This window comes from Drosophila willistoni, unplaced genomic scaffold, assembly GCF_018902025.1.
Source record: "Drosophila willistoni isolate 14030-0811.24 unplaced genomic scaffold, UCI_dwil_1.1 Seg489, whole genome shotgun sequence".
NCBI classification, from domain to species: Eukaryota; Metazoa; Arthropoda; class Insecta; order Diptera; family Drosophilidae; genus Drosophila; species Drosophila willistoni.
Genome location: NW_025814418.1, coordinates 1 through 7,900, shown reverse-complemented (window position 1 = coordinate 7,900; position 7,900 = coordinate 1). Strand labels below are relative to the sequence as shown.

The 7,900-nt window shown below is 52.7% G+C and overlaps 1 long non-coding RNA gene across 1 annotated transcript; it reads left to right on the top strand.

Annotated features, from left to right (window-relative positions):
• Positions 1-205: 205 nt before the first annotated feature.
• LOC124461456 lies at positions 206-367 on the top strand. The gene is made up of 2 exons (XR_006955075.1): positions 206-235; positions 316-367. It is a non-coding gene; the product is annotated as an uncharacterized LOC124461456 (long non-coding RNA).
• Positions 368-7,900: the final 7,533 nt, after the last annotated feature.

Sequence of the window (7,900 nt, the reverse complement as noted above, 5' to 3'; positions counted from 1 at the left end):
ATACCAGCTAATTGTTAATTCCATAGTCCATCTTCCCGTCCGAGTGTAATGTTTTTTGTATAATTTTTTGTTACCCGATTAATCCATCCATCGAGGTCGAATCCATTCCTGAGCCATGCGAGTTAGCCGGTGATCGATGATGGATTGCAGAAGAAAAATAATCGGTGTTCGTGGGGGGCGGAAGGATCCAAATGAAATACAAGGAGTTGGCGGGTGCCAATTTCTTCAGTTTGTGGTGAGCGAGTGGTGAATTAAAACGCACGAAAAACTTCGGTTAAATAAACGTAGGTTTTATTATTTATATAATATTCACAGGTAACCCGGCACACACGGAGATGGTTCGGGTTGAAAGTGATTAACAAATCGTCAAAATGCAAGAGAACGGGTGTTCGGGTGAAAATCTCGATTCGGAATAATGGCGATGCCCATTGGAAAAAACCCAGTCACCCCTCCTGGTGTGACCGTAGATGCCGAGGATCAAAAAACCCTCCTCACTCTTCACTGCTCTTCGCCGCTCACTGCTGTTCACCCGGTGGCGTGAACATACCGCCCCCCTTGCAACATGTTGCAATTGCCACCCTGGACATATAACGGACGGGGACGGCAACGTTCTGGAGCGCCTAGATCCCACAGGAGCCGGAGACGACCCATCCGAACACGGTGCTCTGGGCTGCGGGAGTACCGCTATGACCGGGCACACAGCCTGGTTGGATGACCTCCGGATAGAGGTCTGCCCCGAGTACCACGGACACCGACGCCGGCCGATAGAAATAGGGGTCGGCCAGGATCAGGGTGGCGAATTTCTCCCGAACCGGCGCCACCACTTCCCGGATGGGAGTGCGGATGAGCAAGTCCTCTTCGACCCGGAATATAACGTTCCGTCGGAACGTCTCGTCGGACCTCGACTCGAGGACGGCCGTACAGGCTTGGTCGACCCCGACCTTGGTCACAGCTAACCCCAGGGACCGGGCAAAGGAGCGATTGATGCGGCTCTCAGCCGCACACGCATCGAGAAGGACGCGGGTCTCGAAGGATTTCGAGCCATTGCCCAACCGGAGGACTGCGGTTGGCAGGACAGTCGTCGTCCTGGCGTGGAGCAGGGAGGATAAAGAGATTTCGGGTGCGCCTTCTGGGGAAGCGGAGCGGTCGGACGATGATCGGGAACAGGGTTGTAGCGGGGGTGCAGCACGCCCGGAGGGGGGTGATTGGCTGCGCCGCCGGGCGGAGGCACGTGGTCTCGGCGTTTGGTCGGCCATGTGGAGCAGGGTGTGGTGCCTTTGCCCGCATCGTCGGCAACCATGGCGAGTCCGGCACGCGTCGGATGAATGCTCGTGTGCCAAGCAATTGGGACAATACTTGTTGATCAGCACCGCCCGGAGCCGCTTTTCCCCTCGGAGGTTCAGGAAGCGCTGACACTGCCGGAGTGCATGAACCCCCCGACAGACCCGGCATCGGTACACGTTCGTGCCCTGCGGAGCAGCTCGTTTGCTGCGGTGGTGCGGCAGACGTGTGGGGGCCATGTCGCTATGAAGGGGGGAGCTGAACGAACTGTAACGAAAGAAATTACGTAGGGGGGAGTGGATTAGTCTATGCGCGGGAACGAACAACATGCACGGAGACGAGGACATTCGGAGGGAACATAGAGGGATTGGGAGTCACGATACGGTTTTAGGCTCAGGACTCCTGCTGTCTTGCAACAGAATAAGCTTCGCTACGGGTCTTCGGATAGACCCACGCGCGGTGGTGACATCAGCCACTCGGACGAGACCGTCAGCCCCGGGCAGAGTGCGCTCAATTCGCCCTAAGCGCCACTCGTTGGAGGGGAGATGATCTTCGGACACGATCACGAGGTCGCCGGTCTGGATGCTGCGAGTCGGTGACTTCCACTTGTTCCGTTTGTGAAGCTCCTTGAGGTACTCACTCTTCCAGCGGCGGCAGAAAGCCTGCTGGATTGCCTTCAGTCGCTGCCATCGGTTGATCAGTGACATAGGCTCGACCAGAATTTCCGGTTCCGCAATGGATAAGAGCGGTCCTCCAATCAGGAAATGTCCCGGGCTTAGGGCCAGCAGGTCCTCTGGAAGGATCCAGAGCGAGGACGCTCATGGGAGAGATTGGCCTGGAGTTTAGACACGCTTCGATCCTGCACAGGAGAGTGGAAAGTTCCTCGAAGGTGTATTTGACAGTGGACGAAGACTTGTAAAACAGGGTCTTAAAACTTTTGACCCCTGCTTCCCACAGTCCTCCCATATGGGGCGCGCTTGGCGGAATGAACTGCCAGGATAAAATGTGCTGGGGAAATGCCTTCATTATATCAAGCTTGGTGGCGTTCAGGAAATCTTGTTCGAGCGCCTTTGAGGCCCCTACGAAGGTTTTGCCATTGTCGGAGTAAATGCGCTGGGGGCATTGTCTCCGTGCGACAAACCGAGAGAAGGCTGCAAGAAATCTTTCAGTGGTGAGGTCGGAGGTAGCCTCGAGATGGATTGCCTTCGTGCTGAAACACACGAAGACGCAGACATAGCCCTTAGTTATGAGACACGCACGCCCGGTGTAATTTTTGATCTCGAACGGCCCTGCGAAATCAATGCCCGTGTGGGTGAAGGGCCTGGAGTACGTGATCCGTTCTCGAGGGAGATCACCCATCATCTGGGTCTGTAGTCGTCGACGATGAACGATGCAGACTTTGCACCCCTTGAGGTGGGACTTCACCATGTTCTTGATCCGTGGGATCCAGAATTTGGTGCGCAGATACCGCACCATCAGTTGATTGCCGCCATGCAACGTGATGCGGTGGGCGAATTCGACAAGCAGGCGAGTGAAATGAGTACTATAGGGGAGGAGAATAGGGTGACGTTCATCATATCGGAGGGACTCGGCGGCCCGGAGTCGTCCGCAGGCGCGGAGTAACCCATGCTGATCGAGAAATGGATTCAGCGAGATCCTCGAGTAGGGTGGTCGCGGTGGTGTGGCACTGGACTCGTTGCTCCAGCTGGGTGTCTGGGAGTTCGTTATGGGGAGTTGGCCAATACTCGGGGGCTCGCTGGAGCCAGTCCGGCCCATGCCACCAGAGTCTGCTGGCCGATAACTCGGCCGCGGAGACCCCACGGCTCGCCAGATCAGCGGGGTTGTCCTCGGAGCGCACATGTGACCAGCTTTGGCCACTGGTGCTTTTGGAGATGCTGGATACCCGATTGGCCACGAAGGTGGACCAACTGCACGGGGGTTTATTGAGCCAAGCCAACACGATGGTAGAGTCGGTCCAAAACTGGAGGTTGCAGGTGGGATTGGGAGTTCAGGAACGATCGACGCCCAGAGATCGGCTAGTAAAACCGCTCCGCACAACTCCAGCCGAGGCAGTGAGACTGTTTTGACTGGAGCTACACGGGTCTTAACCGTTAATAAATGGACGGCTACTTGATCGCCGCACCGAACCCGCACATATAGGGCTGCTCCATACGCTTTCTGTGACGCGTCACAGAAGCCATGAAGCTCCCACGAGAGCTTATCGCTGGTGTTTAGCCAACGGGGAATGCGGAGTCGACTGAGGCCTGGGTAATCCTGCAGGAATTCGTGCCATTGCTGCAGCAGGAGAGGCGGCAGAACATCGTCCCAGCCCAGTTCGGTAAGCCAGATTTGTTGCATGAATATCTTCGCTCGGATGACAAATGGGGCTAGCCAACCAGCGGGGTCAAAGAGTTTAGCGATATGGGACAGAACCTGCCTCTTGGTGATCGACTCCTTCAAGGGGGGGTCCGCTACGGTGAAGAAGAAGACGTCTTCGGCAGCTTGCCAGCGGATGCCCAAGGTTTTTGCAGTGCTCGCGTCTTCCAGCTCGAGAAAGTCCTCTCGCAGCAGGTGCTCTCTCGGAATGGCTTGAAGTACTTCCTTCTTATTGGAAGTCCACTTCCGAAGCGGGAAGCCCGCAGATTGGAGGGTCGCTTGAAGCTCTCGTATGGCGAGACGGGCGTCGGCTTCAGTGTGAGCGCCGGCAAGGACATCATCAACATACATGTAGTTCCGAAGGATTTCGCTCGCCTGAGGATACATCGCTTGCACGTCTTGTGCCAGTTGTAAAAGGACTCGGATCGCCAAGAATGGCGCGCAGTTAACCCCAAACGTGACAGTTTGTAACTCGTAATCCTGGATATTGCCGCAGCGGTCTCGGTAGAGGATCCGCTGAAAGGGGGTATGCCTGGGATCGACTCGGATTTGTCGATACATCTGCGTTATGTCGGCATTGAAAACGAATTGAAAGAACCGCCATTTCAGTACCTGAAGCGTGAGGTCGGCCTGAAGAGTAGGACCGGTGTGCAAGACATCGTTGAGGCTGACGCCTTGTGTGGAGGGCTCGACGCGTTAAATACCACGCGTACCTTAGTGGTGGTGCTATCGGGCTTAAACACCGCATGATGGGGGAGATAGAAGTTTTTCCCATCTTGAGGCGGCGTCACCCGAATCATATGACCCAATTCCTCGTACTCTTGAATAATGGCATCGTACTGCGTTTTTAGAACCGGATCCTTGAGAAGGCGTGCTTCATTCCGCAGGAATTGAGCCAGCGCGATCGGTCTTGAGTGGCCCAAGTCAACGCTATTCGGACCTTTGAACGGTAGGGACACAACATATCGGCCGTCCTTTCCCCTTTGGGTGGTCTCCTGGAAGTTCCGCTCGCAGAATGCGTCATCCTCCTTTTCCGGCTTTGCGGGAAGGTCTTCCACCTCCAAAACTTGGTGAGGAGTACATCAAGCTTTGCTTCGGGACTAACTCGCGTCTGTGCCGCGAAAACGGATCTAGACACCGGAGGGTCAGGAGTGATAGCCCCACACAGAACCCATCCAAAGATGGTTTCTAGCCCGACAAAATCACCAATATCCTTTTTGATCCGTTCTCCGAGGATGTGGGGAAACAGGTCTACACCGATGATCATGTCAATAGGCGCGGGCTTGTTGTAGTACGGGTCAGCCAGGGGGCGATCGAGGCACTGCGTCGGAACCGTATTAAGGAATGGAGCTGTTGGAATGGCCCCTGACAATTTGGATACGACCAGGGCGGAGACCTCAATCTTGTTCAATCTGTCACACGGGGGAGACAGCATTAGCAGACACACCTTGTCGGCGCAGCCTCCATCACTCTGGCCCATGCCAGTAACCGCGGCGTCTACTGGGTAGAAGGGGGGCTGGACCATGCTGAAGACACGTTCGGAGAGAAAAGTTGAATCGGCTCCCGAGTCGATCAACGCCCGAATATGATGATCCACACCACGATGGTGCAGAGTGACAATCGCAGTGCCTAAAAGGCCTCTGCCTGGGGTAGATGCAAAATAACTTTGAGCATTTGTGAGCTGGTCGCTCGCGGACGGGCGCTCTGTGGCGCTGGATGGTGGGACTTGCGCAGCGGATGGCGAGGGCACGGACACATCACTAGGATGCAACAGCGTATGATGACGCTCCTTGCAGGTATGGCAATTATGCGCACTGGAGCAGCCCTTCACTTGATGACCGCGGGCAAAACAGTTCAGACAAAGTCCCTGCTGTCTAATGGTTTCCAGCCGCCTCTGAACAGGCATATCAAGGAAACTAGGGCAGAGCCGTATTGGGTGATTTTCCCGATGGCACAGCTTGCAAGACGCCGATTTGAGCTGAGCTTTCGCTGGAAACGCTTGGACTTTCATCGTTGCAGAGGATTTGCGGGACCAATGGGGATGGCTTGGACACTTGGGGCCGACTTATGTTCTTCGGTGGCATCCAGGACACGATACCGATCGGTAAGAAATTGGTTCAAATCGGACCACGTTGAGACGACAGTCTTATTGGGCACTGATTGCTCCCACAGGAGGATTGTGGCCTTCGGCAATTTACTAGTGCAGATGGCGATAAGTAGGACATCCCAATTCTCAGTACTAACACCCGAACGCTCAAGTGCGGTAAGACACCCTTGAAACGCGGTCTGCAGCTCTCGCAAGGATTTGCCCGACTCTTGTGCCACCGCGGGAATCTGAAGGAGTTGTCTGGCTTGAGTCATGACCAGCAGACGGCTGTTTTCGTACCGTGCGGTGAGGTTCTCCCACGCGGCCTGGAAACCCTCATTCGTCAGGGGGGACTTAGCCACGATGGTTCTCGCTTCCCTCGCGTCTTGGTGTTCAGGTGATAGAGCTTCTCCACTTGTGACAAGTACGGGTTGGCGATATAAATGGCGGCGAACAAATCGCGGAATGTGGGCCATGCTAGGCTGTCGCATCAAATGTCTCCACCTCACACGGAGGAACTCTATGCCCCGCCGGCCTCGACGGAGCGGTGGGCTGACGCATAAGACTCGTCATCTGTGCCGAGAGCTGTTCGATGCGTTCTCCAAACAACGTCCCGCATCGCACATACGCCGCATAGGCGTATTCGTGCTTCGCCTTGATGCGGCTTATGTTTGCCAAGCTTTCCTCGTCGGTTTGGACTGTCAAGGCCTTGTGACACGGGAGTGTTCCATCTCGACAGTTGACCACAGCGATTTGAGCTGCTCTAAGTGCATTTTAAGGGAAAACAAGGGCACTTCAGAAGTTAGAGCTTCACTCTCCCGAGCTTCGAACAGAGTCAATGCGTCGCACGCCAGAATGAAATCGGAGAGGGACATTCTGGAGTGTTTCTGCGCTGTTGTGATACGGATCGGGTGACGGGAGCGTCAGAACAGTGCGTCACAACAACGTGCGGGATCTGGGTCTGGGTGAAAGCTTGGAACGACCTTTGTGTTCACTCGAGTCTTTAACCGAGAATCTGCGACCCTGAGGGAGGCTGGACGAAGACGGACGGGATCTTGGGATTCGCTGCGGCTGCGAACAGACGAGAACTTGCGCGAAATATCCGTACGCTTCACGGTCGCCGGAGTTATCGGAGGTCGAACCATCTCCGGAGTTGAAGAGGGAGACGAAAGACCGTTAGACTTCGGCGCAGTCTTGGACGGCTCCGTGGACATACTCAGGGGACGACCTTACCGTGAACACCGAGTTTGTGGGTTTTGAGAAAATGGGGAAAATTTGAGGAAATGAGAAGTGGACTGTATGGGACGCAAGAGCTTTCTCACTGTGCACCGCAGGATTGCGGGAGAATTATCTCGCGTGCGGCTCGGAAACGGAGCCCTTTGAATGGGATAGATGCGGAACAATATACGAACGCACGAGTGCGGATCAAACTTGCACGTAGACAAGCTAAATGATTACAAAACAGTTTGTATGGATTGTAAGTAACGCTGGAAGTACGTATAAAACAAAACACGGAGAAATATATAAATAAAGATGTATAGGATAAAAGAAAATACGTTTTTGTATAGATCTGGATCTGATATATATATGTGCGCACAATACTGGCCGGAAAAAATTATATATATAATTATAAATATGGACGGATGTATAAATATGGCCCGATAGTGCTGGAAAAATATATTATGTATTTATTTATAAATTGGCGATATAATGAGCGCAAAGGCTGGCCGAAGAAATATATTTTTGAATTGAATGGATATATAATATGGCCGATAGTGCTGGAAAAAATATATATATATGTATTTATTTATAAATATGGCGGATATATATATGAGCGCAAAAGGCTGGCCGGAAAAATATATTTATAATTTTTGAATATGAATGGATATATAAATATGGCCGATAGTGCTGGAAAAAATATATGCATTATTTTATAAATATATTGAGCGCAAAAGGCTGCCGAAAAAAAATTTATAATTTTTGAATATGAATGATATAAATATGGGCGATATGCGGAAAAATATATAGAATTATAAATATGCGATTATATGTGCGCAAATACTGGCCGGAAAAATATATTTATAATTTTTGAATATGAATGGATATATAAATATGGGCCCGATAGTGCTGGAAAAAATATATATGCATTTATTTATA